This window comes from Hyaena hyaena, unplaced genomic scaffold (genome assembly GCF_003009895.1).
Source record: "Hyaena hyaena isolate Hyena2069 unplaced genomic scaffold, ASM300989v1 scaffold_483, whole genome shotgun sequence".
Lineage (NCBI taxonomy): Eukaryota > Metazoa > Chordata > Mammalia > Carnivora > Hyaenidae > Hyaena > Hyaena hyaena.
In genome coordinates, this window is record NW_024081117.1 from 1,361,016 (window position 1) to 1,371,230 (window position 10,215).

Sequence of the window (10,215 nt, forward strand, 5' to 3'; positions counted from 1 at the left end):
TGGTTGCTAAGGCTCTCACTAAGCAAGCTCTCTTACGGGAGCAAATTGCAGGTGTTGGGGCTCAGCCCTTGGAATATTTGCAGTTTAGCTCAATTCAAAAGTTCATGGTTCCACTAGTGATAAGGCCTATCTCCTTAATGGCCTCCTGACTCCATTTTAAAACCCCTTGACATAGGGGCGCCTGGGTGGCTTAGTCGGTTAAGCGTCCGACTTTCGCTTGGGTCATGATCTCGCGGTTCGTGGGTTCGAGCCCCGCGTCGGGCTCTGTGCTGACTGCCAGCTCAGAGCCTGGAGCCTGTTTCAGTCTGTGACTCCCTCTCTCTCTGACCCTCCCCTGCTCACGCTCTCTCTCCTAGAAATAAATAAAACATTTAAAAAAAAAAATAAAACCCCTTGACATAAATTACCCCATTTAATTTCACCTTTCACAAACTCAATAGGCAACTAGAAGCCATTTTTTTTTTTTTTCAGGTTTTTGAGCAGGAAAGGGAAATGATGGACATTGTGCTTTAGGGATCATGGCCTTGTAGAGACTTACAGTTTTAGGGCACTTAGTGATGTAGTTCAGCGCTTCCTAAACACCAGGGGCGTCAGAGTCACTGCAGTGGGGAGTGATAGGGAACATCTGTTGTAAGGTGGCCTACAGGACTAATAAGAAAACACCTGTCCCTGACTGATGAGGAAGGCGGAAGTCACGCGCTATAAATTGTTCCCTCTGCTAATGCTCTGGGCTCAGACCTCTGGAGAATGATCTCCTCTGAGCCCACCGGTGTAAAAAAAACCTCCTGCCTTCCAAGATCTCCGAGGGCCACTTGGTTTTTCCGCCGGGTGATCCAGACCAGATTCCGTAATAGAAGTGCTGCTTAAAATGCAGACTCCCGAGTCCCCCCTCCCAGAGGTTCTTGTTCGGAAGTTCTGAGCAGAGTTAGGAATCTGCAGTTAAACTCTGCCACTGGTGATGCTGGTGCAACTGGTGTAAGACCCACACCAGAAGAACACTGTTGGCCTCCTGGGAGACACTGTCTAAAGGCCCCAAGCAGGGAAGCCTCTGGTAAAGCCACAGAGAAGCACTGAGAAAGAGAGTCAGCCCTAGAACACATTCAGGGCTTATGATAGTACCAGTCCAGTAGGAACTTTCAGTTCCCGATTCTCTTGCCCTCCCTACAATCCAATCTTGGAAGGCCTTGTAGCCTCAGAAGGAAGAAGGCCATGGAGTAAAATAAGAAGTGGATCACACCCTGTTCCCTCGACAGTAGACCTTGGCCCAAGGTTGTGCTGGTAAATATTTAACCAGTATGCCACTATTTTTTAATCAGCACACCATTTCGCCAGGTAAAAAGCCCTGCCTTGGTGCATTTGCCTATTTCTGTGGTGCAGTATTCCCAGCATGGCGATCTCAGAACACCAGTGTGGTGTCACTGAACAGAGATGAGAGAAGCCCGCAGTTGGATCATATGAGCTGATAGGAGCCAGAGCAGCTCACACCAGTGTTCCCAGCCTGAAATCATGCTCAATCTGGGATGGTGGGGCAGAACTATCTAGAATGAAGATTGAGTTGTTGAAAAGCGTATCGTCCTGGACTGCACTTTTTTATTTAAAGTGACCATAGGGCTTTCTGTTAGTGCCCAAGTTTTCACCCAGTGGCAAGGAGAAAAACTGAATAAATTTCAGCTTGGGGACAGTCAGAGACAAAAATAAAATTGCATTCTGGTCATATCCTAAAGATGGTGCCTGTCCAACATATGGGTTACACTGGGAACTTTTATCTTAAAAACTTGCAAGACACTTTAAAAAAAGATTATCATTAAATGGAAGTACACAATTGAAAGGTACATGAGAAATCTTGGCCCTAAATTGAGAAGCAGAAGACTTAAGGGATTCTGTAATTGATGAGGTTTATTTTGGAGACTTTTCTTTTAGTGTTCCCAAACAGATGTCCCCAAAAGGAAGACAACTGTGTCACTGATTAAAAAACAAACCAATGAAACTGCTCAAAGATGCTAACAGAGTTCAGGAAGAGCCACCAAAGACTGGGAGAAGGCCTTTCTCATAGGGATAATGTGAGGATTTCAAGTGCAGACGTATTTGAATGTGTCTAACACACATAGTAGGTCTGCAGTCAGTAGGTTCTAGGTTTTCTTCAGAGCTTAAGTTCCGGTGGTGTTGGGTTAGGGTCCCTCCTTGTTAAGGAGCTTCATCTGTGTTAATCAATGGTAGGCGGAATAGTTTCTATTTCGGGTGTCTCGTCGCCCCTCCCCTCTTGCTGATGAATGCCACAATTGAAGCCTTAGAGAGCCTCAGTTCGGGGCAGAGCCAGGGCCTTCCACGTTCCTTTGGCAGGTGGGGAGTAGGCTTTTAAATGGGCTCCAAAGTGTCCACGCTTGCAAAAACAACTTCTGTGTAGCTTAAGCCACAACGAGGACACCAGAACCATAGCTCCCCTACCCTGGCTGTCCCGAATAACTGACTCTTTGTATTTGCCTAATCCAAACAGTAGGTCGCTAACGCATAAACTGCTCCCCATGAAATGCTCCTTCAACCCGAGGACGGGTTGGAAACCACAAAGAATTTCCATCAACCAGGACTGCTTGCAGGAGGGGCTTTCTCCAGGTTTAGAAGCTACTTTTGCAAACCACCATCGCCTACTTTTGGTGACACAAATCCTGCCTTTGACCACTGAGTCAACAGAACCTGGAATGTTTCGGGCTTGCGGGCAGCCCTTGTTCCTGTTTCTTGGGAGGAAAAATCAACTTTGCGCGGCCCGGCGGGGGCCAGGCGCGAGCGGCGCGGCGAGAAGGGGCGCCCGGCCGGCCCGGGGCAGCGCGGGCGCCGGCGCGCAGCGGCTCCCGAGGCGGAGGCCGGGCGCTGGGGGCTCCGTGCGGCTGCTCCGCGGCGGGGACGCGCCGGGAGCGGCCCTCGAGGTCGGCGCGCCCGCTGCAGTGTGGCCTCCGCGGTGGCGGTGCGACGACTCCACGCAGGCCTGGTTTCTTATTCCCGAGTCTAAGCCTCAAACAACCAGCCCTTTTGCACCCTGCGGGATTTCCTGTGCGGAGCTAGGAACAATGACTCATCCAATCTGGGGTGTACTTGGGTGTAGACGTGCTGTCTAGAACCAGGAGACGGGATGAGATCACAAAGGACGCGAGGGTGGAAAGATTTCAGCGGCTCCCCGCGAGGAGCGGAGTCGAGCGCGGGCTGCAAAGGGTTAAGGAGCCTTAGGATCCCCGCAGGCGCAGAAACCGATCTGACTCGGGAGGCCTGGTGAGGCGGCGCTGGCGGAAGCCACTGTGAACGACTCAATTTACCTAGATGTACAGCGACACTCGTCGTCTCCCACATGGTCTAGCGGTTAGGATTCCTGGTTTTCACCCAGGCGGCCCGGGTTCGACTCCCGGTGTGGGAACGCCAAAAGACTTTTAGGAAAAAGAAAAATCAATTTAGTTCTCCTTAACCAGGAGAAGCCTGATGTTTTTAGAAAATGCTATAACCCGGAAAGCTTTGGAGCCGAAGGGAATCACGGCCTCCCACCCTTAACCCGGTTCCGCTGGCCGAAAGGCGGTAGCTGCCAGCAGTGCGAAGTTAGCATATGAACCCAAGGGAAGAAAATCGTTCCCGTGCGAAGATACGTGTTCCAGCTGGTTCTTCTGATGTAATCGCTCCTTGTACTGTGGATATGGAGCAAATGACCGAAAAAGTGCCCTTCTTTGAAAGCAAAAGAAATGATGCATTTTGGGACATTATAAGGCTTTTAAGTTGCCTAAAGCCATTCCATTAAGGACAGCAAGGTTGCCAGAAAAGACACACTCTTAAGGGCAGATGTAGTTCAGCGTCCAGTCTGTAGCGTTTGCGATTCAAAGAGCTCACTAAACCAGTTCTGTGGAGAGGGAGAGGGAAGGGAAAAGAAACTTAGGTTACTATAAAATATTGAGGAATGAGGCGACGGCAAAAACCCAAGAAAACAAAAACGACAACAAAAATAAAACAACCCCACTTACTTTTCATGCCCTAACATTTCTTTGACACATTCTGTTTTAAAAATTTCTGGAACTCCTTCTATGCTGAGCTAGAATTAGGAATCTTCGTATTGAAGACAGCTTCCAACTGTTACCCAAAGAAGTGTTTCCTCTGCTTTAATCATTTATCTTGCTTACTTCTCCAAACATTTGCCATTTGGAAAAGTCTCAAGGCGTTCAGAAGCCACACTCCTTTCCCACTGGTGTTGAATTTTTTGAAGCTTTCCTAGTTGTTCCCAGACTGCCACTAACACTGAGGAATAACTGTGAAAAAAACTTGGTGTCCATGTGACTTTGAAATTTGCTCTTTTTTTTAAAAGTCCTTTGGGATTCTAAGGGATGCAAAAACAAATGTCATCCCTCATGAGAAAAGTACTCGGTGAAAATATACATTTATTCAAAGTTCCTAATAAAGGGCTTGGAGGAGAGATTTATCATCAGTAGGTAATCTGCATTTATGGAATCATGTAGGAGAGGATTGATAGGAAAATAAAACGCCCAATCATAATAGGTAATATTTATTGAGCACTTGCTATGAACGAAGCTAAATGCTTTATATACCTTTTTCATTTAATCCTTATTTTGTTATTAATGCTATTTGCCTCCATCAGCCAGGGGCCCAGAATTTGATGACAAATTCTTAGCAGAGAATTTGATAAAGGGAATATTGAAGGTTTATTTAGAGTTGAGGGAAACAAAGGGTAATGCATCAGTCCTCAGGGCTCTTGGTTCTAAATGGGTAAGGGGAGGGAGGGCTGCTGATGGAGAGGGCTGCCATGGGGGAACTGTGCTTTTTTGTTTGTTTTTAAAATTTGCCTTTATCTAGCAGGTGAGTTCCATTCGCATGAAGGCTGTCAAATGTACTCATCCTATGAATAATTCATTTTCATAAAATAGATTTTGGGGCTCACAAGGATTTGACAAAAGCTTTTTTTCTTTTTAAGTACGTAATTTATTCATTTAAATTCAAGTTAGTTAACATACTGTGTAGTATTAATTTCAGGAGTAGAACCCAGTGCTTCATCACTACATACTTAGATGCCTATGATCCTTGAGATTCAGTCCATAGGTGATACTTCTAAAGATGTGCCTAATAAAATGAAAGAGTTTAATGTTGTGGAGAGATGGTTGTTTGAGTTATATTCGGCATTTTTATAGCCTTGCATTTAACATTTTGCCATAATTTTTATTAATCATCCTCATATACAGTCTTTAGATTCATAGCTTATTTGAGCTCCAAAGGTCCTTAACAGTCACTTAATTGAGCCCCTTATTTTAGTCGTGAGGCACTGGGTCTGGGATTTTATTCCTCTGATTCCTTGGTATTGGACTTTAGATTTATCCATAAAAAAATGGAATCTCTGTATGGTGTCCTGACCAGACACCACTCTCTCCAAAATCCTGTCTTCAGGGAAGGGGATTGGGTGCAAGAAAGATTCATTTTTAAATTTTGTATCAGGCTTTTGGTCAGTGTTCACAGAGTAGCTACATGAACATAGTCATAACAATTTTTGAGGTTTTTAAAAATTCATTATATAAACATTTCTAGAAAGTGAGGATCTTTATTTGGGATATTTGAACTAGTCACAGGTTCTTAATATACTTCCATTTTTGCATCAACTCTGAGGGAGTCTGAATGAAGATTGTTGCATGCCCATCCACATCTGTATTTATAATCCTATAGATTTGTATGTATCTTCCCTCAGAGATCTATGCTGCATGCAAAAAACTCTCTTAATCACAACATTACAAATTAATATAGGAAAGAGAAGGCAAGTATAAAATTTAACTCACCCACATTGTAAAGCTCAATACCTTGGAAAAACACTGAATACTTGGAAAATCACTGGAACAAATAATCAAAAAATCAATTTGCAAACACCTAGAAGACCACAGGGTACTGGGTAATCATCGCACATAGCTTTGTGAAAAACAAAACTTATTGGGTAAATCTAATTTCCTTCTGTCCCAGAGTGACAGGCACAGTGGATGGAGGGAGCAGTCAAGATAATCTATCCTGATTTAAATTTTTTTTAAGTTTATTTATTTTTGAAAGAGAGAGAGAGATGAGCAAGGGAGGGGCAGAGAGAGGGAGAGAATCTCAAGCAGGCTCCGCATTGTCAGTGCAGAGTCTGATATGGGGCTTGAACTCACAAAACTGTGAGATCACGACCTGAGCTGAAACCAAGAGTCAGATGTTTAACTGACTGAGCCACCCAGGCGCCCCTAATCTATCCCAATTTAAGAAACCCTAGGATTCTGCACTTTGTTGTGTACTCATGAAGAAAACGTAGGGAAGGCTATTGCCGTCTGGCAGAGACACATCAAACCAAAGTTCAGGGCTGGGCTTCACCCAGATTGGGCAATTCATACTCAGTCTATGCAAAAACGACCTTTCTCTTCCCAAGCTTGGATTCCTTAAAGGGTCATTTGGGTGTTGTTCACATAAATGGCTTCATCTGTTCTTCAGTTTCCTGGACTCTAGGACGGGGGTAATAATAGGACCACCGTCATGGAGTTGTGAATGTTAGATCAGAAAGTGTATGTAAAGGGCTGGGCCCAGGTTAGGGCCAGCGGCCACAGGTTGCCCTCGCCGTCAGCATGAACGTCACCGTCATTACCACATTTGGTGCTCTTTCTCCTCTACTTCCAATCACAGCATTCACTCTGATCATTTCTACTGCTTCAGAGGTGCCCACGTATGTTGGCACCTGTTTCCCCTGTTGCTGTGGTGGGTCAGATCATCTTGCTCCTTGACTGTTAGAATAGGCACCAAACGGGTTCCTCTGTCCCCGTCTCACCCATGTCTTCAGCTCGCATTCTACCGCTTTGCCTGCTATGAGCTCCCAACCTACCTTTGCAGCCTAATTCCTACGTTTTCCCTCCATGCGTCACAGATTCTGGTTAATGTCTCACTGGGTTTTTTCTCTGCTTTTACTCAGTTTTTCCTCTACTGAAATGCTCTTGTGCCCTTTCTCCAAATATCTGCATCTTACCCATCCTTTCAGGCTTACTTCATGTGTCACATCCTACAGAGAACTTCCGCTCCCTTTCCTGCCACTGGGAACCTCTTCTGATTCCTCGTAGTATCCAGAGTACCTCTCCTCCGACACTTATTCCTCTCTAACTTTAGATCGTCACTTAGATGTCACTTCCTCCGCAGGTCTGCCTTGCCCCACGAAGAGTAGGTGAGATGCCCTGCTCTGCACCTTTCTCTCTCACTGCATTTACCGCACTTGCCATGGTCTCACCAGATGACAGGCTCCAAGAGCAGTGCCGGCACACAGTAACTACTTAATAAACATGTGTTGAGGGAATGTGTGAGCGGGACAAGGACTGTATTGTCCTAAGGAACACCTTGGGTTCCAAGTTACAGAAAGCCACTGGAGCTAGTTGGGGCCCACGGGAATCACTGGCTTATATAACAGAACTGTGGGAAGAGGAGCAGTGAGGCTGACCTCGAGAACAACCAGAGCCAGTGCTCCCTCTCCTTCCTTCTCTCTCTCTCTCTCTCTCTCTCTCTTTCTCTCTCTGTCAGATTTGCTCTCATCTCTTATGGATAAGCCGCTTCTACCTGGCAAGGGATCTGGAAACATATTCATTCATCATGGCTTCCCCAGCCAAGAGGGAAGGATTTTCTCAGGTTCTGGTGGAAAGTGCTAGTGTCGAGCTGGGCCTCACCCTAGGCTGATGCCCTCCCCCAGGCCCTGTGCCCTCCAATGGCTGATGCGCGTGGGGCATTGTGGTCGGCATCCCTCTCTGGGATCACATGGTGGAGAGGAAGGAGGGATAGGCATTAAATTTAAGCCAGCCAGAGAAATTAAATAGTGGTGATGGTGGCCCCACTTTGTGAATGTACTAAAAACCTCTGTTATGAAAGACTGAATTTTATGGTATGTGAATTATATCTCAATAAAAAAGAATAGAAAAAAGTAAGCCAGAGATAAAAATCTTGCTGGCAAAATAAACATTTTTATATTTCTTTTATTTGAGCCATCCATTTATTCAGCCAACATTTATAGTGTGCCTATTAAGTGGCAGCACTGACCTAGATTTACATTTTAGTTGGGGAAATCACACACACATACACAAATCAGGCAAGAAGTTTAGATTTCAGGGACACGTAGGTGACTCAGTCATTTGAGCCTCTGACTTCAGCTCAGGTCATGATCTCACAGTTGGTGGGTTCGAGCCCTGCATCAGGTTTGGGCTCACTGCTATCTGCACAGAGCCTGCTTCAGATCCTCTGACCACCCCCCCCCCGCCCTCCTCACTTGTGTACCCCTAAAAATAAATAAATATTTAAAAAAACATTTAAAATTATTTTTAAAAAAAAGAAGTTTGGATTTCATTCTCAGTGTGGTGAGAGATCTCTGGCAGTTTTAAGCATGGAATGAGTTCCACCCCGGGGTGAAACTCCCTGGCTTTGAGGATTTTCTTGCCTGGCCCTATGCTTGTGGTCAGTACCAACCACACTCTTGTAGGAAGGTGAGAATGTTTTAACAGTTCTCTCTAGATGGCTTCGATAACCTCATTTTCAGAATTTGGCAACTTTGTCATAAAATAAAGTTTCCTTTTGGGCTAACCTAGATAATATTACATTTTGCTTTCAGCCCATTTGCCTGAAGTCAGCCAAATTGCAAACTTTGAAGGCACAGTCCCCAAGACTGCCATCACTTTGTTGTTTAAATTTTTAAAATTACTTATTTTTGAGAGAGAGGGCAAGCACAAGTCGGGGGCGGGTGTACAGAGAGAGGGAGACACAGGATCTGAGGCAAGCTCCAGGCTCTAAGCTGTCAGCACAGAGCCTGATGTGGGGCTTGAACCCCTGAACTGAGATCATGACCTGAACCAAAGTCAGACACCTAACTGACTGAGCCAACCAGGTCCTCCAAGACTACCCTCACTCTGGACACTAACTGCAAGTTTGTGGGGCTTGTCGAAAGCACCCTCAGAGGATTGATGCTGTGCTAGACAGACCCGCAGAACTCACTAAAATCTGTAGTACTCATGGTTATGGTCTATTACAGGAAATGGATACAGAATTGAACCATCCAAAGGAAGAGACACACAGGGCAGAGTCTGGGAGGTTCCAAATGCCAAACGTCTGTTGTCTTCTCTCTCCATGGAATCAGGATGCATCGCCCTCCCAGTATTGGTATGTGACAGTATGCGTTGAATATTGCCAACCAGAGAAGTTCATCTTAGTTTTTTGGGACTTTATTGTGTAGCATGATTGATTGACCATCTGCATGGTTGAATCAGTCTCCAGGTTGACGGATAACAAGTGACCCAGAGCCCTGACCCTGAGTCACATGGTCTTTCTGGCAGAGTTAGCTCCCTGCTAAAATTATCAGGTGTGTCCAGCACCTGCTTCTAAAGAAAGACACTCCTATCAGGTATGACATTGATTACTTCCCAGAAGCTGAGGGCAAAGGCTAGACCTCTTTCTGGGCAAGTCCAAATTCTTTTGTTTTAATTTATTTTTTAAATTTACATCCAAGTTAGTTAGCATACAGTGCAACAGTGATTTCAGGAGTAGATTCCTTAATGCCCTTCACCCATTTAGCCCATCCCTCCTACAACCCCTCCAGCAACCCTCTGTTCTCCATATTTGAGAGTCTCTTATGTTTTATCCCCCTCCCTGTTTTTATATTATTTGTGCTTCCCTTTCCTTATGTTCGTCTGTTCTAAGTCCAAATTCTTCACTACGCATCATTTCCTTCTCCCTAAGTTTCTCTTTATTAGAGGTAGAGGAGAGAGGATTGGTTATTGCCACAGACTCTTTGCCAGAAACATCGGTAAGGGCTCAAGACAGCAACTCATTCTGGCTCTGGCCTCCCTCTCAGCTTCTTGCTGGATTTCCCAAAGGGAAGTCGCAAAAAGAGGGGCTGGGGAACAGCAGGTTTTATTTGAGGCCCACACTCTTTGGCTGGCTGCCTTACAACCCCATGCTCTGATTTTTAAATGGGAACAGTGGGCCCGTGGGGTGTGCCTAACGCCTCATTAGAACCACAGGTTAGTTTGCACAGTGTTACCTGCCTTACGATTTCCACTAGAAACTCACGAGTAAACATTATAGAACTGCAGGCAGAAGTTGGAGGCCTGTCAGGACTTTGCCCAGGTCCGGCAGCACTGGAGAGGGGACCCACCCCCCACCCCCACCCCCCAGTGGGTCTTGCCTACGTCGGCCAACATTTGC

The 10,215-nt window shown here is 45.7% G+C and overlaps 1 non-coding gene across 1 annotated transcript; it reads left to right on the forward strand.

The window, feature by feature from the left end:
- Positions 1–3,331: 3,331 nt before the first annotated feature.
- TRNAE-UUC lies at positions 3,332–3,403 on the forward strand. Its single transcript has one exon. It is a non-coding gene; the product is annotated as a tRNA-Glu (tRNA).
- The last annotated feature ends 6,812 nt before the right edge of the window (positions 3,404–10,215 follow it).